The sequence below is a fragment of the Eutrigla gurnardus genome, assembly GCF_963514095.1.
Source record: "Eutrigla gurnardus genome assembly, chromosome: 18".
Classification (NCBI taxonomy): domain Eukaryota; kingdom Metazoa; phylum Chordata; class Actinopteri; order Perciformes; family Triglidae; genus Eutrigla; species Eutrigla gurnardus.
The window spans coordinates 19,131,962-19,157,343 of NC_139929.1; the positions used below are offsets into that span (position 1 = coordinate 19,131,962).

General features: G+C 43.3%; 2 long non-coding RNA genes across 2 annotated transcripts in view; both read right to left on the bottom strand.

Moving 5' to 3' along the window:
- Window positions 1-10,931, bottom strand: part of LOC311028993 — a 230,020-nt gene extending 219,089 nt beyond the window's left edge. Inside the window, exon 1 of the long non-coding RNA XR_014598819.1 lies at window positions 10,854-10,931. This is a non-coding gene — a long non-coding RNA (uncharacterized lncRNA). The remainder of the gene's footprint in view (window positions 1-10,853) is intronic.
- An 8,181-nt stretch (window positions 10,932-19,112) lies between these two features.
- Window positions 19,113-24,869, bottom strand: LOC311028698. Its single transcript, XR_014598767.1, has 3 exons — window positions 24,832-24,869; window positions 19,358-19,587; window positions 19,113-19,195 (listed from the first exon to the last, which is right to left on the bottom strand). It is a non-coding gene; the product is annotated as an uncharacterized lncRNA (long non-coding RNA).
- Between the last annotated feature and the right edge of the window lie 513 nt (window positions 24,870-25,382).

The window sequence follows — 25,382 nt, forward strand, 5'->3', positions numbered from 1 at the left end:
CGGTTGGTTCGCCGGAGCCGCCTCTCCTCTTCCTCCAACAACCAGTAAATTAAAAAAAACAAAAACAAAATCTCCGGGTCCATCATCGTCGTCGTCTGTCCGTTAAGTTTCTGTGTCGTCTGTCTGTATATTTTCTGTCGTATGTCTGTATATTTTCTGTGTTGTCTGTCTGTATTTTCTGTGTCGTATGTCAGTTTGTATTTTTGTTGTGACCGGCGTTTTTCCCGCTTGGCCGACAGACGTGATGACGTCGTGACGCAATCAGGAAATGCTCCGAAGGCTAGACTGTCCCGTTTACCGACCGTTGACCCAGCCTCCGGAGGAGTCTCCGAAGCCGTGGCCTCCGGAGACAGCATAGGCTGGGTCCTCCGAAGGCTGCAGCCCCTGAATTGGGACACAGCTCATGTTTATTGCTTCAGAGAGAACTGCACCATGGGAAGTCAGTCATTCATGGAAGAGGAAACATGAAACGGCTCTTTACAATACGGTTGAATAAACCTCTTAAAAACAATAAATTATTTGCACCATGTGCACAAAACTGGCTGCAATATTACACAGAAACACCTGCAATAATAAAAAAAACATGCACACACAAGAGCTTAAAATCATCAAATGTTTCCTCTGAGCATGGCACCAAATAAAAATGAGACAAAACACCAACAGGATGGCGTTCTTGTTGAGTTTGTGAAGGAGATGACAGGAAACGACCAACATTTGGCTCCGGAATTCAAAAATCAAGTTGCTTCTTGCTGTTGTGTCACATCCCAACGGCAAATCCACCTCTCAGCATCCACCCACTTTAAACACAACATGGGCTGTGTTCGAAATCATTCACTTATTCAATCACTCCCTATCCCCTACATCGTGTATATGATATAGTGCACTACATCATGTACACGATGTAGGGTACGACGGGAGGAGAATTCGGACACTACACGGGTCATTTTCTGAACGTGGTTACGTCAGCAGATGCGCCAGATACTCATGTGACGTGAGTGGGCGCGCCGAGCATCATGTAAACATACCTGACGGTATAAAGATGTGATTCTTCATGGCGGTTGTGTTTCTTGGTCAATAAACTGTTGAAATATCAATGGTGTGTGAGTTTGGTTTTGTCAGCTACTGTTTTGTGTCCTCATCATGAGCTGTAAATGCTCAGGGTTGCGCACAAGCTGTAAGATACGTAGCGCGTGCGAACTAACGCTAGTGGTCAGTAGCTATTTAGCTCGTAGCTAAGTAGCTAGTGGTCAGTAGCTATTTAGCTCGTAGCTATCGGCTACTTGTGTATCGGCTACTTTCTTAAAAAAGTTGTTTATTCTATGAAAAAATGGTACCCGTTGTTGTTTTGATGCTGCTCGCCCAACTCCTGGTTCTCAGGCACCGACGGAGGCGAAGGGAACGGCGTCTTAGGCGTTTACGGCGCTATTTATTGATTCGCCGACGTCAACAGGTAAATACCAAAATAAATCTTAGCTAACTGATATGGGGAAACCCTATGATTGAACCCATGATTTAGTGAATGACTACCAAATGAAATTAAAATGTCTTTGATATTCATTTAAAAACTCTACTTACCTTAACTCAATTATAGTAATATAACGTTATATTGCCATTATAATTAACACATAAAAAACTAAGCTTTTCATTGTTTTGCTGAGGACCCCAACGTGAAAGACAATCATGGCAAAAATGTCTGTTTTCTTTAAACTTACATTAAACTTTTACACATTAACTTAATTTCAATGACATACTGTGCAACCAGTTATTACATAACTCACCAAGGTTATCATTTTTTGATAAATCAGTTCAAGTAATTGCAGCAACAACAACATAAAATAATGAAATAGGTAATCATCTGGTTAATTAAGTGGAAATACCTGTGGCAGTCCTTATTTCTATACCCTTAAACACTAAAAATGATCAATTTAATGTTTCAATCAGGAATGACAAATATGAACTCTACAAAAATGTATTTATTAAAGAATATGCCAAAGGGTTAGAATCAGGAAAAACGGGAATCAGGTGAACAGTCTTCCCCGCCCAAGGGAATCCTTGAAGGAGCTGGAGATGTCAGTAACTGTAAAACAAAATACAAAAAACCACTGTGAGAATAACAATAATAATAATAACTTATTTATATAGCGCCTTTCAAAATACCCAAGGCGCTTTACATGAGCATGAGCGGGGGTTCAGGGGTTAGAGAAAACAGATTAAGGGAGAGAGGGGAGGAAACACTTAACAGACGAAAGAAGAACAGAAACAGAATATCATATGTGTGTACTTATGGTTTATACTAAGTGGATATCACTAATAAATCAAGTGTAAGGAAAACTTTGATATGGCAGAGAAAAATCTCACATTAGTTGAATAAGATTCAGTTACAATTTTCACAAATTGTGCAATAAAGCTTGAGGATGAAGAAGTATCAAAACCAAATGTATAAATTGAATAGTGGGGTCATGATTAAAGAAGACCCTTTAACCTTCCAACACACTACAGTTCGTGATATATGATCTGTGAAGATTACATATTAAATATTAAAATAATGTTCGTTTTAGCTGGAACCCCAGACCTACTGCCACCTTAACGTCACCATGCCAGTCCTTCGGCTTTACCTGGACGAAGAGGCAGACCTGAAGCCTGACTACCGACTCACCAGGGCTTCGCTCGATAACCTGGTGGCAGTCACCAGTAGCCAGCAGGACCATGGATGGGGCCACTACCTTGAGGTGCTGGTGTTTGTGTTTTGGCTTGCGAGTGCCACCTCATATCGTGTCGTGTCAAGGAGTTTTGACATCCCTCGCACAACCGTCCACGATATGGTCCACAAGATGTCCAGGAAGCTGCTGAAAATGTTGAACAAGATTATCCATCTCCCATCTGCTGCTGAGCTGGAGGATATAGGCAATGGATTTGCCCACCTTGCAGGTTCCCCTGCATTCTCCAGGGCAGCAGGCAGCATTGATGGGTGCCAAATTCGCGTGAAACCCCCGTCTGTTGATGCCCAGTGCTACGTTAATAGGAAGCTGTTTCCCTCCATCCAGCTACAAGCAGTCTGTGACCACAAAGGCAAGTACCTGGACATTTTCACAGGCTACCCAGGCTCTGTCCACGATTCAAGGGTCCTGAAAAACAGCCTGATATACACAACCCAGCGATATCCACCCCAAGGTTTTTATATCCTTGGGGATGGTGGGTATCCCTGCTTGTCTGCCCCCATTGCCCTCATCACGCCTTACAAGGAGCCAGTCCACCTTGCCACAGCTAGGCGCTTTAACCACCACCACGCCAAGGCGAGATCAGTGATTGAGAGGTCCTTTGGGAGCATGAAGACCCGATGGAGGGCAATATTTTTTAAGGCGCTGGAGGTGAAGCCAACGTTTGCACCCGACGTCATAGCCTGTTGTGCCATCCTCCACAATATTTGTCTCTCCAATGGTGACATTGTGGAGCCAGCGGAGGAAGTCATCAGGCCAGATGGAGACGGTGGAGATCCACATCACCAGGATCAGTGGGGAGCGCATTCGGGAGCTTTTGACCGCAGCCATCTCTGCTCCCGATTGTCAAGTTGCGGCTCTGGAGGACCACAACTATATGCAAATATGAAAGCATAAGATTAGATGCAGTGGGTTAGGGTTTATTTATTCATTTATTTATTTATTTATATATATACAGTGGCGTGCACAGACATTTTGGGGGGCAGGTGCTCAGGGGGGAAGGGAAGGGCACTATTTAGCGCACGCGGAACACCTTATTATAAAAAAGTTACACGCACATGTTGAATGAAATTTTACTTTTATTTGTATCATTCTCTACACGTGAGTTTCCTATAGAAAAAAGTCACACCACCAACAGATAAAATCCACATCCTATATTAACTATATACAGTCATTGTTAAGTCCCAAGATGAACTCTAGACATCTCGGCGAAGTAGATAAACTTCACTTTGCCCTCCACTGTCTTCTGTTTACCCTCCACTTCTTGCTGCGTACTGCTTTAAAGCAGCATCCTTCTTGGTGCCATGTCTTTAAAGATGTTGATGACCTCATTGTGGTTTACCTCAATGTCTCTTTCAATGGCAAGCAAGAGAAGGTCAGAGAGCCTTTCCTCTCCACACAGGCTTCTTAGTTTCGTTTTTATGATTTTCAGCTTGGAAAATGATCTTTCAACTGAAGCAGTCGTCACTGGTAATGTTGCATATATTTGGATCATTTTGACAAAGGCAGGAAAGATCAGCTGGCCATTGTTTTCCCTCAGTATTGCAAATATCTCTTGTAGGTTCTTTGAAGTGAAGCTGGAGTGGAAGACCTTTAGTTCTGTCTTAAGCTGCTCCTCATCTTCTCCATAGAACTCACAGAGAATGTGCACCGCTTCTGTGTTTGGTGTGCCTACCCAGTAAGCATGTACAGTTAAGGGCTGGAATGACTCAATGATTCTTGATGTAGGGCTTCCAGTGTTCTCCCCTTTGAATCTCCTGTTCATCTCCTCAGTCATAATATCCAGGAAGGTGAAGTACACGCTACTCCTGAAATATGCCTCCACTGACTCAAACTGAGCTCCTACTTGAGACACTGTTGGGTTGTGTTGGTAACGCACTGGCACTTTTCGTTTCCTCTCCTGACCAGGCACCACAGTAGGTACTGGAATATTGAAACTCTCTGCCTTTTCTGTTGCACATCCAAATATTTCTCCAAATTTCTCCTCAGACCTCATGGAGCTCAATGTGTGAAGAACACCATCAATGACCTTGTGGGCTGTGGAATGGTCCAATCCCTCTTTCTGGAGGGAATCTGATGCCATAGCAGTGACTTCAAACACTGGGGTTGTGATCTCCATGCACAGAATGAACAGGAAGTTGATGGCATTCCTGTACATCTGCGCATCACCTCTGGCCAGGTTTGGTGGGTCACTTTCAGTGATGTCATCCAGGAGCATCAGAACAGCTTTCAGATTTTTCTGAAGTGCCTTCAGGGCTTTTTCCCTGCAAGCCCATCTGGTATCTGACAGCTGCTGAAGTGCCAAGACACGCTATCCAGGAAACAAGGACTCCTGAAATCTGACTAGGGCAGCATGGCGCTTTGGGGAGCCTGTGCAAAAAGCATACAATTTCTCCACCAGGTTGAAGAAGGTCACAAAATGTTTGCTGGATTTTGCTGCTTCCACCAGTACCAGATTGAGGCAGTGGGCTTTGCAGTGCACATAGAGCGCCTTCTCATTATGTGCACGAATCCTCGCTTGTAGGCCTTTGTACATGCCACTCATGTTGGCTGCTCCATCATAGCCTTGGCCATACATTTTGCTCAGCTCTAGGCCATTCTTCTGGAGAAGGGACAACACAGTGTTCTCCAGCTCCTGGCCTGTAGTGGAGTCTACGTTGCAGACTTCAATAAACCGCTCCTTGATTGTCATGTCATGCAAATATCGCACAACAAATGACACTTGCTCTTTGTGTGAGACATCAGAGGTTTCATCAAGGAGGATGGAAAACATTTCGGCCTTTTTTATTTCGTGGTTTATCTCCCTTCTGATGTAAGTGGCTAGTGCTGCAATGATGTCATTTTGGCATCTGTTGGAAAGCAGTGACACCTGGGGCCTAGTCTTGGTGTCTTTAGCTTTGGAAACCTTTTCCAAATGCATTTTCAGGACACTGTCATATCGAGAAAACACATTCACCAATTCACGGAAATTGCCACGGTTGTCACTGGACTCACTCTCATTATGCCCTCTGAATGCTTGTCCCTGACGTGCAAGATACACTGTGAGGTCAATCAATCTGGTCAGGATTTCCCTATTTGCCTGCCTCTCTCGCTCTCTAACTTCCACCCCCTTTACATCTGAAACATCAAATGCAGACTGGAGGAGCTTTTTTTGGAAGTTGGTCCATCGAACCATGCTTGTCATGTGCATCTCTGTGATGGAGTGTTGCTTGATTTTTTCAAGAGCAGTGCCCCACTTTCTGATGCCATCAGTTGTCCAGGCTGTTTTACTTTTGTATTTTTCCTAAGAGAGGAAAAGCCGACAGCTAAAACAATGCATGGAATTACCAGCAGGGGAGTATTCCAGCCACACATTCCCTGAAAACCACTGCTTCTGGAATGATCTCCCCTCTGTATTTTTTGGGTATGGTATATCTGGCTGGCATGGGCCCCGACTGCAGCACATCAAAATGTATTCATTACCCTTGATTTTAAACGCAGAAACATGTGAAGGATCCGTTGGATAAGGCAAAGTCGCTATCTTGCTCATCTCTTTTCTTCTTTCATCTGGCTCATCTCCCTGTTTTCCTTCATCCACCTGCTCTTCCTCATCCACCTGCCCTTCCTCATCCATCTGCTCTTCCTCATCCACCTGCTCTTCCTCATCCACCTGCCCTTCCTCATCCATCTGCTCTTCCTCATCCACCTGCTCTTCCTCATCCACCTGCTCTTCCTCATCCATCTGCTCTTCCTCATCCTGCTGCCCTTCCTCATCCACCTGCTCTTCCTCATCCACCTGTTCTTCCTCATCCACCTGCTCTTCCTCATCCACCTGCTCTTCCTCATCCTGCTGTTCTCCCTCATCCTTTTCTGTCTCTGTGTCTTCCCTGAACTCTTCCTCATCTCCTGTCCTGGTAGATGTTGATGGTATAGAGCTTCCCTGCTGTGGCTGGCTACAATATAATAATAATAATAATAATAATAATAATAATAATAATAATAATAATGATAATAACCATTATCACAATAATATTAATAATAATAATAATAATAATGATAGCTTCAACAAATATGCCACATTAGTTTAAATATGGGCTATTACAGCAACATGACTGGAAGTCTTGACTTATGGTAGCCTACAAAATAGCTATTTTAATGCCTGCTGATTTTGTACAAACCACTTAAAAATAAAATGTGATAAGACTTTTCAATACCATTAGCCCAAAGGAGCAGATCAATAGCATATAGCCTAACTAAGGCACACAACAGTTAGTGATTCTGACTTTGACTCTGACCTTCCATCGTGTGGCTTTCCTTTCATCCAGGAGAGCAGAGAGCTGCTTCCCTGTGCTGCCTGCTGTAGCTCTTTTATTCGTTCTTTTTTCAGCCTCTCTTTTCTTGGCATTGTGCTGCAATTAGTAAATCAAAATCAATATACAATTAACAGAGAGACCAAAAAGTACGAGAAGAAGGAGTTAGCTGCTAACTGTTGTCATTGAATAGGCCTACAGATGGGCATTTTTCACATGAGGAACTTCCCGTTTTTTTCTGCCACAAATAAATGTGTTAATTTATGTTGCCTGACAAAACCTATACAACAGAAAATGTTCGTCCTAACACATTTGCAGATTTGCAATTGCAAACTCTACCGAAATAATTTGTAGCCTAATAAGCCTATGGTCGTCCTTGCGTTATCTGTCATTGGGCTATACAGCGTAAAACTTTATCAGGTGACCAGTCGGCTAAAAATGCTTAGTTGTTTGTTGCTGTATGAGACATTTTACTGCACAACAAAATGATTAGGCTACACGTTGGGCTTAGAGGGCGAACTATACGATTTTACTTGATCTGTATGTTACCTGGCTGGTGGGAACACGGGAGAAGATGCCTGTCTGCGACCGTGCCTGCTATGCTGGAGACGCTTCTGTTTACTGAAGCGCATGTGGTGCCCTGCGCGTGCCAGCGCGAGTGCACGTGACAAAGGAAGAGAATTGAGTCTGGTCTGTGCAAGGGGGACGTGGCTCATTTTTGGGCATTGTTTCAGTCGTTTTTAATCGCTTAGGTTTTTAAAAGATCATTTCAAAACCGGCCTCAGTAAAATGTTAATAATATAAAAAAATAAAAAAAAGTTTCAAAAGGGCATTTTCGTTGATAAAGGGCAAAAGTCCTGGTGCGTTAGCACCACCTAGTGTCTATGTGTGCACGCCACTGTGTATATATATATATATATATATATATATATATATATATATATATTAGGGCTGTCAAAGTTAACGCGTTAATAACGCGTTAACGCAACATCCTCTTAACGCCGTTAATTTTTTTAACGCGCGATTAACGCTCGGTATTAAAAAAAAAAAAAAAACGCGCATTGTATGATTTATGGCCGTCGGTGGCACCTGTAGTCTTGATCCAGAGGGAAGGTGCGCGTCCACAGGCAGCGGTGTTTCCCCGCGTCCCGTTCATTGTCTATAGGTACGTGTCCACAGGGGCGATTTTAAACGCGAGTGGACGCGCCGCTTCCCAGTATTGCACGCTTGGTGGGCTGCCACTAGAGGATGATTGACAGGCGCTCTCCTTCAAACAACACATTTTTGCGAGCGTTCGTGAGGCGGCGAGTCGAGCCCGGCGCCTCTGATTAGCATAAAGTAGATTCGACTTCAAGGCAAATGAGGAGCGGCCAACTCGCGCGCCGTCTCTCGACATTCGCCGCGACGCTACCAGAATGCATTGCACGGCGTTTCACATAGACAATGAATGGGACGCGGGGAAACACCGCTGCCTGTGGACACGCACCTTATGTGAAAAGCTGTTCACCTTCAAAAGACTGCCAGATGGTTCAGTCGATAAGACCAAAGTCATCTGCGCGTACTGTGGGTATGAAATGAGCTACCATAGAAATACGTCCAGTCTGAGATATCACTTGCAAGCCAATGCACTTATATCCTAACTGTACTTATGTCCTGTTACACTATCTCCTGTGACATGTTCACTTTAACTGTTTGTGATATATTCTTATAACCCTGTTTTGATCCCATGTTTTGGTAAGGGGATATTTGAAGTGTTAAATAAACATTTTCATAAATCAAGTAAATTTGCCCTTATGTTGTTAAAAGTATTAAGAATATGAACAAAATACATTAATGTACATTTAGAAGAAAAAAAATGTGCCAAAAAAATGCGATTAATTTGCGATTAATCGCGAGTTAACTATGGACAAAATGCGATTAATCGCGATTAAAAAAATCAATCTTTTGACAGCCCTAATATATATATATATATATAAATAATGGTATATATATAGTTGACATAATTGTTGAAAATTGTTCAATGAATCATATTGTTATTATAAATGATTAAGTTTGTAAATTTATTTATTTATTCATAATATATATATAGTTAACATAATTGTTGTGGGGGAGTATGTGAAGTTGTTTAATTTATCATATTGTTGTTATTATAATGATTAAGTTTGTATATTTGTTATTTATTTATTCATTCATTCATTGTAATATATAGAGTTGACATAATTGTTGGGGGAGTTTGTAAAGTCGTTTAATTAATCATATTATTGTTATTGTTATACTGATTTGTATATTTATTCACTTGATTTTTCATTTAATGTATTATAACGTCAAATTGTTGTTTTTTGTTAGTCACCTTGACACTTTTGTCTTTGAAATATACAAAGAAACACCTCACCTACTCTGGAAACACATGTATTTAACAATTCACATTCTTTCAACTATTCTTTCAAGTAGAGACAGCAGCCTCTCCTCCCTCTCTTCTTCTCTCCTGGCCCTCTCCTCCGCCCTAGCACTCTCTGCCTCAAGGAATTCGAGGACAGGGTCTGCCCTCTGCCTCTTTTTTGTCTGTGCTGGCCCTGCCTCTGCTGGCCCTGCCTCTGCTGGCCCTGCCTCTTCTGGGCTGCTGTCAGCTGGGGATGGGGGTGCTCTTTGGGCGTCAGGAGAGGACACTGCAGCAGCCCTGGAACTTTCCCCCCAGGCCGAGGCAACAAGGACAGGAGGCCGGATGGATGGCCTCCCGCCAAGTGCCTCGTCCATCAGGGGGTACCACTTCCAGGACGATGCAGTGTCCTCCCCTGACTCAGTCCCCTGGCCTGTTGGTGGCTTCTTGAGTTCCTTTGAATTATAGGTGTTCATTTAGTAAGCCAAATATATTGTCACCACAGGATGTTTCTCACAAAGAGCCAAGACAAATCATACCTTGTAGGTTTTTTTTAAGTTTTCCCACTTCTTCCCCGCCCTAGCTGGGGGATTTCCTTCAAGACAACCCTACAGAATAAAGCAAAGTATGACTTATATCAGTACTAATCAAATACACTGTTAAATATGCACAATAATATTGTGCAATGTGATATTATATATCATTATACAATACGTGTAGCCTCGTAATTGTTATATTGCCTAGGCTTGTCAGATTTACAGATTATATAGCACAGATTGTAATCAAAGGTAATCACAGGTAATCAGAGTTTAAGACTATAATAAGTTCACAAAATTGTAAAATTCAGTAAGGAACAAAATGATGCTATCACTCAAATTTTTTTGCTTACTCCCATCCATGCAGAGCCGCATTTCGTCGGCCTGAGAACAGCTCGTTGTGCTTCATTCGCATTTTAATTAGTGTTTCCACATCCTCATCAGTCCCTTGAAACAAGAAACAGAAAAGCATATATTTTTCTAACACACCGCCAATTGGGAAAAGAGAACAAACGTTATGATCAGACGTGAGCGGCTGTCTGCTACTAGCGTTAGCTTTAGCGTTAGCTTAGTGTTAACGTTAGCTAGCAGATACAAACAACAAACAGGATGCTTCTCCACCAAGAAATCGGCTCGTTTTAAAACTACTGGCATAAAAACTATGCCACTAAAGTATTACACGCATGAAATGTGTACATTCTAACGTTACTTACATTTGTAGACAAAAGCGGCGTTTGGTGCGGCGGCCATTTCGTCTCCTTCTTCTCCTCTGACAAACCACGGCAGCATTGCATTGTGGGATACGGGAGCACAATGTAGTGTACATCGCTTGTTCACTCAATTTTGCGGTGCATTGTGGGTATTTTGTCGTCCACTACAGTGGATGAAATCAGCCACGGAGAATTCGAACAACACTACAAAATGGCGAACACACTATATAGTGCACTACATCCGTGATAGGGGGCGATTTCGAACACAGCTATTGTGTCTGGGATCTGTGGCAGGACTTCAAAACCTCCTCTTTTTCAACATTGTTCTCCTTTCCCAGAATGCCTTGTGTTCTGTGATCATGTGATCAGTATTGAAAGCTCACAGAAGTAGTGAAATGTAATCTAATTCCAGTATGTTTCAGAATTGGTTTCAAGATTTAAATGATTGCTTTTAAAAGGGATATTTGTGTTCCGTACTGATGAAAAAACACAAGTATAAAAATATATACACCGACTTGTCATTTTAACTGGTTAATTGTGCAGAAATGCTCAGGGCCCTCATTTATAAAGCTTGCGTACGCACAAAACGGGGCTGGAAACGTGCGTACGCCACTTTCCACGCAAATGTTGTGATCTATAAAAACCAAACTTGACGGGAAAGTCTGCGTACCCGTAAGCAAACTCTGAGGCATGCGTACCGGTACGCACATTCTGGAGACTGGAAGGGAATCAGCAGTAAACGTGAGAAGAACTATATATTTTTGATGACTCGCACACATTTAATTACACTCCATATCATATGTTAGATCTGCGTTATCATGATGAACTCCAGCAATGTTTTTGACGCTTTTAATGAGTGATAGTTTTTTTCATGTTAACACCTTCTTTTAAAATCTGACTTGTATCTTAAATCAAAATCATTTTGAAATATTGAATCAGCGCTGTCACCGCAGGAGGAGACGGCCCAAATGCATGTAATGCAGTATACATAAATACCTTCCATTAGATCACTGTAGAACACAGCGGAAATAACTAAATATTCTCCTTATTTATGTGCATGTATCATCAACGCACATACATACAGCCATTAAGCCATCGTATAATTGTTACACGTTTTTAAACCACCAGAGCGCAGAGGAAATGCGCTATAATGAGTGCCACGCTCGTGCGCGCTCAGTCGTGGAGCGTGGAGAGCGCAACTTTACCAAACTTCAGGAGGCAGACTCTACCGCCCGGCAAAGGTGGTAGAGACCCCAGCATTATGAGCCACGGCCCCCTGCCCGACTGGAGGGGTATCAACAGGGCGCAAGAATCCGTGAGGATGTTATGCGTTTGTAATATAAGGAAGACAACAATCAAGGTTCATTGTAAACTTATTATTTTATTAATCACAGTGCGCGTTTGCCGTAGCTCATCTGCAACGTTGTTGATGGCGGTGATTGTGTCTCGCTGAAGTTGCAGGACGGCATCAGTGAGCGTCAGACCGCTTGATGTGCCATGCCTCCGGGGTGCACTGCTGCTTTGCGCCGGACCCGGACGCTGTGCCGAGGGCCCGTCACCCTCCTCACATCACCCTCCTCACCGTCACCCTCCTCTACGCCACACGCTGCAGACTCTGGAAGGACAAAAACTATTTAACGTTTTGTTTTATATACAATAAAAGTTTAAAATCTGTTCACCCTTATCCCTCTGGTCTCAGTCGCGTCTGTGTCTCCCTCCTTTTCGGACACAATCCCCGTCAAAGTCACATCAAAATCAAACCTCCTCAAATACTCAAGCAATATATCAAATACATGTTGGTAAAGGAGCGGAAAGATGTCATTTACCTTCAGATCACCGTCCGCTCCGTCCCACTGACGCCGTTGACTGCAGCAGCAATGTGTTGCCACTCGTACTGCGTCATTTTATTCGTGATCCCGCTGCTGTGGCCACTAAATTAAATTATTGTCCGTGCCTCCACCTCCCCAACAAGTGTCTCTTTCTCCGTTTCTGAAAAGTTACGTTTCTTCGCTTTTTCCTGACCTGTCGCCGTGATTCAGCACACGGAAACGATTGCATGCCGGCTCATTAACATAGTAAAATGTACACTTGTAGGTGATCCTGTGATTTATAAAGGGAACATTGCGTACAGCTTGCGTGCGCACAGTTTTATAAATCTGATTTTTTTTTTTGGCGCACGCAAACTTTGGCTTTTTGGCGTACGTACACTTTTAGTTAGGATCCTACGCACAGTTTTATAAATGAGGGCCCTGGTCGTTTTGTGTCTCTAATAACCACTCAAAGAATATTTATCAAAACTGTTTAAGTTCAAACCCCATTGAACAGAGTTTACCTTTACAAAGGGATTAGTCTCAGTGATCCAGTATCAGTGAGGCTCTGATGAGGACTGAAGACTCTCATATGAACCACTGAAACGTGTTGATTAGAGCGACTCACACAGATATCAATCAGTAGATGTGACATTCTGTCATAACTCATGAGGTCACCGTCCGCCATCTTGCCTGTGTTTCCTTTTGACATGTGATCTGTCTGCTCAATAGATACGTTATAAGCAGCAAACATATGTTTAAATGCAACATGGCTCAAAGGTCTATATTAATATGTTGAAGTAGGTGTCTTTCTCTCTTCTATGTCTGATTGCAATGAATAATATATAAATATATCAGAACACCAAGCAAAATGAACAACAATACATCATTGTCTTCAATAGAAATACAGAATTAGGATTACATGATTCCATATTTGCACGTTAAGTAACTTGATATTCCAGTAGGGGGGAGTTGTGTAAATGGAAAAGAAAATACAAAACAAGAGAAAACCACAGGGTGATGTCACACGACGCCAGAGCTAAACGCTGCATCAGCAGTATTGAACTTTCAGTCTGCATTAGTATGTTATGGACACTCAGCTGCAGCTAGGTGTGTTCAATGGACTTCTGTTGGATATTCCTTTACCCATCCTCGCCTTCAAGTTCTCTCACTGGGAGAGGACCCCTTCATGGAATGTGGGAAATGTGGTTTCATGGGGAATATTTCAGTCGTGTATTAATGCTGGAGTGATATTAGGGATTTAATTATCATCCAGGCTGGGGGTAGTGTTGCCGGTCTTATGGGTAACCTGCGTATGTGAGGTGAGGTGTGATGGGAAGTGTAGTCCCCGTGGATGTGTGTGGATGTGAGAAGCCGCTGCTCCCTCGCTGCAGCCGGTGAAGTTGATGTACAGATGAGTGTTGTTAGCCAGCAGAAGTGTATTAGATGAGCTCAAGATTAGAGCCTCACAAGACTGCAGTGTTCCTGTCCTCTTGTAGACGACTCAATGAAAGCCTCTGGTTGGACGGTGAAGGATCTCTCCTGTCATTCTTCTGGTCGTGTCACCCGGACACTAGAAATGTGGGTCACCAGCTGAACGAGCAAAGGTCACGTTAGCATCCACAGCGTGCTCCCAACTAGGGTTCAGGGCCGATAAGTTGGAAAGGTAACACACTATAACAACAGTGTTTACGGAGGCTTCTGGTTGGAATTATAGCAACACACGCCGACCACAAGGTGGTGCTGTTTCCCTGCTATCTGAAGTTATCCGAGGGCTTCATGACATCTGTAGGATGTATGTTTAGAATAAGTTATAAGGTTGTTTAGATATAGAAGTTACTCCAGAGGTTCAAGACTGATTCCATGATGATGTGATGTGAAACTATTTGAATTTGAAAACTGCAGCAAAGTGACTGAGAACAATGATTTTACACGTTTGAGTCCACTCCATGTTTTCAGCTTCTATCATTTCTTACATCCAACATTAAAGACAGAGACCAATCGTTAACATAGACAGACTATTGACTTTTTATTGGAGGAACTGTTTTGGTGGTCTGATGATGTTCTGTAGATGCTGGAGATGTCTCTTCCAGCTGGCACTTCCCAGAATGCTCTCTGCCAACTGGTCAGCTGGAACAAGAAAACAAACATGACAAAGGTGAACATGTGCTACAATGTGACGTGACGTAGCATGAGTGTTCTTAAACTACGTTAACAAGCGAGGCAAAGGTTAGAGGAAATGTTTCCATGAACTAAGACACGCCCAGCAGACAGTTTGTCACGTACCTGTTTACCAGCGGGGTGCAGACGGCAGCAGCTCTCATAAGCAGAAGTCTGGACACGTCTCTGGAGGAGAGCATCTTCTCTGGAGCTTAGACGCTCTGCTGCTTTGCTGCTGGTGAGGAGACAGACAGACTTCATAGAAATGGACCTGAAGAGAAAGGACAAGAAGAACAGAAAACACCAGACTTAGAGCAGCAGTGGGGAGCAACGCTAGAATATTCTGGAGGAAACTTACAGTATCTAGAGAGACATTTTAAAGAGGTGTGCTTACATAAAGTCACTGCAACATAATCAAGTTCACATACTTTGATGCCTCGCTGTGCTCGTCCATGTTCTCTGTGGACACGTCGCTCCCCTCATCTTTCTCATCCTTTGGCTTCTTTATGAATGAAAAAACACATTTCATTGATTTATTAAATTGACTTCATGAAGAAAACAAAGGTAAAGGTATTAGATCAAGCAGAATAATAATCATAATAGCAGCATAATACAATTATTCCTTACCTGGTTCTTCCATGTCAGCATCAAGTCATTGCTTCCCTCGTCTCTCTGGTCTGGTCCTGAGGGTCCTGAGGGTCCTGGGGTTCCTCTGGGTCTTCTTGCCAATTCGGGTCCAAGGCAGTGCTGAAACAATCAAATGGATGCTGCATACAACATTAATGTAATTAGTTTCAAGGCCAGGTGCATAAAGAATACAAATCATACATTGTGTAGCTGTCCAACTCACCTTTTGATCCTTCAAGTCCACCACAGGGAGGTTGTGTTGCTGGTGGACCATCAGGTCCAGAGGACACTATTACCTGTTGGATGAGCCCCGACTAGAATCCACTAGGAGGAACATTCTTACTTACCTCGTTTGTCCTGTTTGTACGGGACATAACAGCTCAGCATAGGACATCACATGACATCAGAGACAGGACATCGCAGGGCAGGTTATGGCATCAACTCTTCATGGTCCACTATGGTCCTTGTTATAAGTGCTCTACACCTCCACAGAGCACCAGACCTGCTTGGTGCTTGGGTCGGCCACTGAGCTGGCTGTACGCCCAACGCTGCCCTGCTCGATGCCTGCGCTGGGGTTTTGGCAGATACGGTGTCCGATACGATACTGCTTTACCTTGACAACGAGTAAAAGAAAAGAGAAATGTGACTCAGGACGTGAATTATAAACTCAGATTGCAGATTGTATATATAAATATGTGCTGACCGTTGTGAGACGGGCTGTATTTGAAACCGCATACTACCGTACTGCCTACTACATAATGCGTTAGTATATACTGTATACTGCGTACTGAATGGGGAATTCAGTATGCTACTTCAGCAGACCGACGCCGTTCACACCGCAGTATGCAGTATGCAAGTTTCCCAGAATGCATTTCGTGGCGACCGGCAGCGGTAGTTGTAAAACAGGCGCAAAGCTAAGTTATTTCCCGCTGTAGCGCTGTTATTATGTCACTTTATTACATTTTAATATTTTTTCATGCGAGAAAGTAACCGTTTAGATCCCCAATGTGCGGTTAGTTTACCCAAATGACGGCTGTTTAGTAATTTGCCTCCATGTTTTCGGAGAAGTGAAGCTCCGGAAGGAGCGGGTTGTCTCAGAGGCAGCTGCCCGCCTCCAGAGGTGTTCCGCCGGCCAACATGCGTCGTCGTCCCGGGGGAGACAGCAAGCTAGTTATCTTAACCGCTGTTTGTAGTGGACAGTATACAGTATATAGCGCTGTCTCGGGAGCTCTGCATGTACAGAAATCACCAAATATTAATAAAAAGTTTGAATTAACAGAGTACTTTTTTTTTTTTACAACAGCCTGGATTTCTATTGTACCTATATAGCTTTCGTCACAATAATCAAGTAGCCTATGCACTGTACTTATGTAAACAAATATAAACGCCATACTGCTCCGGAGTATGTGACGACGTCATGAGGCTTATGGACGGTATAAAAGGTGAGCAGAAGCGGGAAAAAACTGAGGGAGACAAAGGAGAACAGCAAAAACAGCAAAATACTGTAAATGTCATATTTATCAGTAGTAAGAGGCCACAATGTGGCACAAAGAAGACGGAGGTGGGAGAGGACCAGGATGAATCTTCTTTCAATCATATGTGAATATGAATATGAAGCCAATGTAAGTAAACCAAACATTTATAAGTGTCAGTTAGGGGCAGTTGTAGTTCTTAACCTGGGCATACAGTTGTGCCAGATAAGTCAATAAATAATATTCAGAGATAAACACGTTTATTAAGAAACAATTTGTAAGGCCTTCTTGAAACAGTTAACTTAAAATAAGAGAACTTGAACAGTCATGTGAAGTGATACAACAAAGAAAAAGCATTTGCCCCTGCTCCCACAGGCTGCGCCTCGAGGGCAATATTTAAGATTAAATGCCCACACTCCTGTGGTCCGCCTCTTCTTGGGAGAGGGGGACTTAACGCGAGACTTCCGCCTTTCAAGGCGGACAGTAAATGCCTTGGTCCAGGCTTTGGGGTGTGGCAAGGACCACGGATGGGGAGACGCCCTGGAGGTTGCAGTCTTCCTCTCCTGGCTGGCCAGTGCCACCTCGTATCGGGTGGTATCGGAGGCCTTCGATATCCCCACCAGCACAGTCCACGATATCGTGCATCGGGTGGCAGACAGCATCATGGCCATCTATGCCAGGGTGGTGCATTTTCCTGCTGCAGATGAGCTGGAGGGCATTGGGGAAGGCTTTGCCCACCTTGCTGGCTCCCGGGCCTTTTGCCGTGTTGTTGGCTGCATCGACGGGACGCACATCAGGATAAAGCCACCTGCAGCAAACAAGGATGATTACCTGAACAGGTATGCTGCATACAAAGTTCTATTTAATCCCATCTTAATTAGGGCTGCAACTAACGATTATTTTCATTATTGATTAATCTGAAGATTATTTAAATAATGAATCGATTAGTTGTTTGGTCAATTAAATGTTAAACAAATGTTGAAAAATATCAATCACTGTTTCCCAAACCACACGATGACATCCTCAAATGTCTTGTTTTGTCCACAAACCAAAGAGATACTCAGTTTATTGTCATAAAGGAACAAAGAAACCAGAAATATTCACATGTAAGAAGCTAGAATCAGAGAATTTGGACTTCTTTTTTCTACTCAAACCGACACTTTGAGTATCAAAATAGTTGACGATTAATTTAATAATCGATTATTGTTCAATTTATCGATTAATTGTTGCAGCTCTAATGTTAAATTTTTCTTTTTACACAGGAAGCTTTTCCACTCGATCCAGCTTCAGGCGGTCTGTGATCATAAGGGTTTCTTCCTGAACACATTCACTGGTATGGATGGTAAATCAATATTTAACAGGATGATAATAGGCCTAATTACTTTGACCTGGATTACATTGATATGTGATTTTTACATTTTTTTGAGGAATATCGATTGCTTTTATTTGTGATTTAAAAGGTCTGTATCAGAAGTGTTTACAATCAAGTACTCATTTTCTTTTTTTTCACGACCACTACTTACAGGCCTACCTGGTGCAGTCCACAATGCACGGGTCATGCGGTGGAGCTCGATGTACCATCGGCAGCTCTACCCTCCACCGGGCTGGATCATCCTTGGAGATGGGGGTTATCCCTGTGTAAAGTGTTCTTTGTTTGACCAACCAGTGAAAGTGGACAAGGCAACACAAGACAAAAGGTACGGTTTAAAGGAGTCCTTTTTATTTATAGAAATATATAAAAACTAATCAAGTCTATGGGGGAAGTAATTAAAAGAGTCTGGAGGAGGTGGCTGAGAGCGTGGCTCCGTGTGGCCTGGTGAGTGGCCGGGCTTCACTCACACAGGCTGGCAGGCTGGCTGTATCTGCTGGTCAGTTGGTGTACAGGTTGGGTGTCAAGGCTGTATCATCATTGCTGGCGCTGTGTGCTGTGCTGCTTACGACTGCTGCAGGCTGCTGCACTCCACTTCGTGGCTGTAAAGCGCTTCTGTTCAGCCCTTGAGGTTCCAACCTGACCCAGCGTCCAAAGTGACTCCAGCCTACGCCACACGCCACCTGTCACAGGGAAGATCAGAGGGAGACTCAACACCAGATACATTCACTTACAATTTCTTAAGACCTCAGACCACATCCACACAGGTACCTGTCACAGGGAAGATCAGAGGGAGACTGAAGGAGAGAGTGTGTGTGGGTAATTAAGCTGGTTGCCGACCTATCCAGCACACCTGTTTCCAGTTAGCCCGTCACCATGCAATCACTGCAGACACACTCACAGCAAAATCCACCACAGTGTCACACCAAATACAAAGATTACTAGCCGATACAGCTTTACCCTGTTACACCTGCCTGGCGACACCCATCTCCCTCATAACCCCGTACAGGGAGCCGGTGCAGAATCCTGTGCAGGCCAGGTACAACCGGCATCACTCCAGGGCCAGATGTGTGGTGGAGAGGGCATTTGGGATGATGAAAACCCGACGGCGCAGCATCTTCCTGAAGGCTCTCGAGGTAAAAAAGAGCATAAGATGTGTGTAAATGTAACTAGTACGTAATGGCTGACAGCTGAGCAGTACATTATACAGAAGTACAGGTAAAAAAGTTTACACAGCATTTTAATAAATCAGGATTAAAATGATTTTGGTTTTATGCAGTTACATAACTCACCTCTTTGTTTCTGTAGGTTAAATCTACCTTTGTCCCGGTGGTGGTGTCCACCTGTGCCTTCCTCCACAACCTCTCCATCCACAACGGGGATTTGGTGGAGCCAGATGTGGAGGAAGGGGTGGACCATGGAGACGAGGAGGAGCAGGCATACCAGCCCGGAGACCAAATGCCAGGGGACAATGTCAGAGACAGACTGGCAGCAGAGGTCTCAGCTCCTGGAGCCGTCGTCCCTGCACTGCAGGAGCATGACTATTAGTCAAAGAATGTATTTGTATATATTATTTTGTATATAGTTGACATAAGTATAAGCCCTGTGAAGACAATCTGTAAAAATAAAATCTACTAATCAAATAGAATCTGCCTCGCCAGGATGTTTTTAGTTAAGGAATTTTTGGAAATGTACCTGAGGGTTAATAGTAACCATTCTCAAAACAGTATTAGCAACTAGGCAATTAATGTCATGCGTGTTCTCCCAAAATCTTTTTTTTTTAAACAATGTGCCTCATCCACCTTCATTGTGATACAAAATATAACATACAATAACATTTATGCAAGATGTCATACTGTTATATGACATCTTGCATAAATGTTATATGAATATGTTTTCTGGGATGACATAATTTGAACACCAGTGACACTAGAAACAAATATAAACAGACAAATGCAATTTATTTTTTAAAAACTTTCTCCAACATCAGCATTAATGACTTCTGCCTTCTCTCCTCCCTTTCTGCATTCTCTTTCTCTCTTTGCTCAGTCCACTCTCTCCATTCTCTCTCCCTCTTCTCTTCTTTCTCCAATCGCTCTCTCTCCTTCCTCTCCTCTCTCTCCAGTGCTTCTCTTTCTCGTCTTTCCTCCCTCTCCATACATTTTCTTTCCCTCTCCTCATCCTTCTCTGACACTCCAGAGAATAGCTGAAGCCACTCGGACCCCCTCTTCCTCTTGGCCACTGGTGGCTCTGAGGTGGCTTCCCTTGGAGAGGGAGGAGAGGCCACTACCACATCCTGGCTGGATGAATCAATTGAGACAAAAACTCATCCATTAATTTAAACCACCTCCAGGATGCGGCAGTGGCCTCTCCTCCCTCTGTGCTTACTCCCGTCTTGGGGGCTTTCAACTCCTACACAACACAATATACACACACACACACACTAGGGGTGTAAAGGTATACTGTATTTCGGTATACCGCGGTGGTGAAAAGCCACGGTGGTGATACCGTGAGATTTCCAAGCTCACGGTGACGGTAATTCATTAATTATTTATAATATTATGCGGCGCTGCAGCGCAACTCCACTTACACGAGTAGGGAACTCACAAATAAAACATTTCACTTCACGTTCACATTAAGATCAGTGGTCAGTTGTCACTCAGTCAGTCACATTATAATCTAATTTTACAGCTGCAGCAGTAGATTGAAAAAGCATTTCCTACCTGTGTGCTGTTCAAATGTATTCCGTTTAGTTCAGGGCGGGCTGCATGGTCAGCGTCTTTGATTCAGTGACAGTCCAATCAAAAAAGGTAGTTTTGGTAAACACACGCGAGACCCACATGATCCAGGAAGCTGGAAAAAAGCATGGCATGATGATGGCAGGCTCCGAACCAGAGGCAGATTTACCCGTGGCCGTGGGCCAGGTTGACCCGGTGTCCGCGACTTCACCACTTCTTTATCCTCCAGCCAAGCGTGTCCGTTCATTTGTTTGGGAGTTTTTTGGCTACCCAAAACAACCGGATGGATCCATAAAAGACGACGGAGAGCCGACTTGCAAACTATGTAACAGAAAAGTAGCTGCAAGATCGGCGAATACATCCAACATGATGTCCCATCTCCGCGAGTGGCATGAAAAAGAATATGCACAGCTCAAGTCCAAGCAGGTAAGATGAATCATTATAAATCCCACTGTAGCCGGTCTACCCTGTTTCATTCAAACAGCATGGTTATTGTTGTTGTACGTCGCTGTCATTCTCCGTGAACGGCATGGTCGTGTTGTCTACAGAATATGCAGATTTACAAGGCATCACTACGTCGCTTTGCAACGCTTTGTTCACTTGTAGATTAGTTGTTTGTTTGGCGCATGGCAGTGACGTCATGCCAAAGAAAAAAAAGACGAAAGAAAGAGAGAGATTGAAGGAAAGAAGGAGAGAGAGAAAGATGGACTATAATAGATATATGCACGGAGAGATGCATAATAGAGGGTGTGTGTGTGTGTGTGTGTAATATAAATATATATATATATATATATGTGTGTGTGTGTGTGTGTGTGTGTGTGTGTGTCTGTGTGTGTAGGCTATTATATATAGAGAGAGACTTTAATGACTGAATATTAATAATTACATTTAGCTGACACTTAAGCATAAACCAAATGTAAGTTGTATTACTTTACATAGAGCATGTACTTAATTTTTTTGATCTCTTGTGTGGAAAAATGTTCTTTTAAAATATACTAATTCAACTGTTTTGTTTTTCTATTAGGAGGGGGATAGAGCTACTACGAGTAGGATGTCAGCGAGTCAGACCAAAATCCAAGAGTCTTTTGCCAAGGGTGGGAAGTGGGATCCAAAATCAAAGAAGGCAATTGAACTCAATCAAGCTGTGGCATATTTTATAGCAAAAGATATGTTACCTTTCCAAGTGGTCGAAAAACCTGGATTCCTAGCCCTGATGAAGAAAGTGGCCCCACAGTACAATGTACCAAGTAGAGTTCACTTTGGCAATAAAGAGATTGAGAAAATGTACAACGAATTACGAGCAACTGTGCAAGAGAAGGTGTCAGATGGGGTGTGGTTTGCAGCGACCACAGACCTGTGGACCAGCAGCTGTGGAGGCGGTGAACCATACATTAGTTTTACCATTCATTATCTCACCTCGGAATGGAAGCTGATGGCTCACTGCTTAGAAACCATGTACTTTCCTGAAGACCACACACATGCCAATATTATTGAGATGGTAGAGAATTTGCTCGGTGCTTGGAACATTAAGATGGAAAACATTGTCTGCTTCACAACAGATAGTGGCTCCAACATGAAGAAGGCGTTTGAAGAGAGCCCTGTGGAGTGGTTAAGCTGCTTTGGCCATAACCTCAACTTGGCCATTAATAAGACCATGAAAATCCGGAGAGTGGAGGATGCAGTCAGGTCCTGCAGAAAGGTGGTGGAAGCCTTTTCACGAAGTTGGAAAAAGAAACGGGAGTTCAAGCAAAAGCAGAAAGACCTGGGGCTGGGGGGCACTACTAGCCAATGTAGCCATTCTCTGATCCATGATGTGGTAACCAGGTGGGGCTCCACCTTTGAAATGCTGTCAAGATTCCTGGAGCAGAAGGAGGCTGTCTCCTCTGTTTTGACTGCAGACAGGAACTCACGCCATCTCATGCCCAGTACTGCAAACATAAATGCCATGGAGGACATCTGCCAGGTCTTTTCCCCCCTTCATGACTTCACAGATGCCCTTGCCTCAGAAAAGAGGGTCACCATATCAGCTCTGAAACCTGTCATGGACCACATCACCACAGAGATCCTGCTAGATTGTGATGAAGATTCTGCTCTCACCAAACAAATCAAGCTGGCAATCAAAAATGACTTGGAAGCACGGTATTCAGAAAATCATCTGCGAGTCATGGATCTCTGTTGTTTCCTCGATCCAAGATTCCAGGCTAGGTTCTCTGCCAATGTTGAAGACACAAAGAGGATCTGCATTGAAGAGGCCATGAAGCTCATTCCTCCCACAGCTGCACCACCAGGTATGTTCCAATGCCAAAGACACAATCAAATCAGTTAGTACAATTAAAACAATTAATTTTCAACAAATAATTTATGATTGTGAATTTGATTGTTACATCTCCAGAGCCTGCACCAGGAGAAGCTCCTATGGACAAGGCAGGGTCTTCAAGCAGTGAGAGACGAGCCAGCATGAAAACACTTTCTGGAATCCTGAAACACATCACCACCACACGAGCAACAAGACAGGATGACAATCCTGCTGCAAGTGGATTCATGCCAGCATCCCAGAGCCCAGAGCAGAGGGTGACAATGGAAATCAACCTATACCTGTCCCTGCAACCCCTCAATGCAGATAATGATCCCCTGGAGTGGTGGAATTCCAACAAAAATCAGTTTCCACTTCTAGCTAATGTAGCAAAGAAATTCTTATGCATTCCCGCCACAAGTGTACCATCTGAGAGGGCATTTAGCACCAGCGGGCACATCCTCTCTCCCCCAAGGTCACGACTCAGAGTAGACAAGGTCAACATGCTGTCCTTCTTGCATCACAATCTGCCCTAATATGCTCATGATTGGTTTCTGTGTGTAACAGTTCTCTTACATCAGGTCATATTCTTATTTTGCTACAGTTAATGTGTACAGTGCAGTTCTTTAATAGCCTAACAGGGCTTAGTCTCAGGTTTAAGGGGTGTTATTTCAAGTTTTACTGTTGTGTAATGTACAGTAGCTTTTGGCCTGTAGCCCCCCAGGTTTACAATGTTTTATATTTATGTTCCTGATCCTGAGTCTGACTATTGCTTATTTATTCACCTGTGCAGAGCTCTCAGGTTTAAAATGTTTATGGCAGTCGAGTGACACCTCCAACTGTTGGTTGTTTACCTGTAAAAAGAATTCTTCTTGGATCATGATTCATGACCGTAATATTGGTTTCAGTTGAATAATTGTCTGGTGATTTCACACACACATTTTGCTTAAATAAAGCAGTTTTTCTTCTAAGAATGATACTTGTCTGTTTTGTTGGTTATTTCATGGCCCCTAGTACCAAAAAAAATCTTAAAAAAAATAAAATACCGTCACCGTGAAATACCGTGGTATACTGTACTAATACCGTCACCGTACCTTACTGCAAAATCCCATACCGTTACACCCCTAACACACACACACACACACTTGGAGCATCTTAAACATTTATACAACCTCATTTATCTTATATGTTTTCTAATTTAACATGTCTTGTGTACCTCTATGTTGACAAGTGATTGCATTGCAGAAGGTCTAACAGAACGTGTGGAGGCCACTTTGCCAGCTTGATAACTTACCTTATATTTTTGTTTAAGGTTCTCCCACTTTCTTTTTACCTTGGTGGGCTCCACCATCCCCACCAAGGCATTTACTCTGACAAACTCTCTGAATAAAATAAAATAAACGTAGTTACTTCAACAACAAGTTAATCCAACGTACCAGTATTATAATTCAAAAATCTAACAGAGGAGCACGACAAGATGAATTATGTAAGACTATCGCCTTCATTAAACGGCTTCGGAGGAATTATGATGGTTAACTGACTTATTGCAGGAGCTACCACGTCTCCCTCTGTCCCTCCCTCTCCCGAGCAACATCAGCGCCCACGAACCGATATCCCTACCGACTGTCCCTCGTCTCAGCGGCACCGTGACAGAAATGCGCGCCGTAACATGTAAACTATTTAGCTTTTATATACTTAACTATTCAATTATTGAACTATTAACAACCAAACTTACTCGAAACCCTTTTGGGCGGCATTTCGCCTTCCACTAAAAAGGCTGTCGTTGGCTGCGCGCCATACTATCAGCCGCTCCGTGTCCTGCTCTGTCCCTAATTAAAAAGAAATAAAACACGAGACGTAACGTGACATTAGTGTTTAGTTGTTTTCTGATCACTCGCGTACACCAAATTAAGAAGGAGACAATTTAAATGTGATACTTACATTTGTATTCCCCTGCACCGCTCTCTTGCTCCGCCATTATTGGATTTATCCAGGCTCCAGCGCATTGCATTGTGGGAAACAGTAGGCAGAGTAGACTGGTCGGATGCATACTGGAAATATTCTCCGAATCAGTACGACATCCGGGAATTTTTCGCATACTGCAGATTTTGCTTTTGTTTGCATACTGCATACTGCATACTACATTTTGGCCAAATCAGTACGTACTAGCAGTATAGTATGCGGTTTCGGATACAGCCATAGAGGGGGCTCTGAGTGCAAACCTCTCCCCCTCCGACACACCCTCCACCCTAGGATACTTTTTCAAAGTCCACGTTACAACAAGCC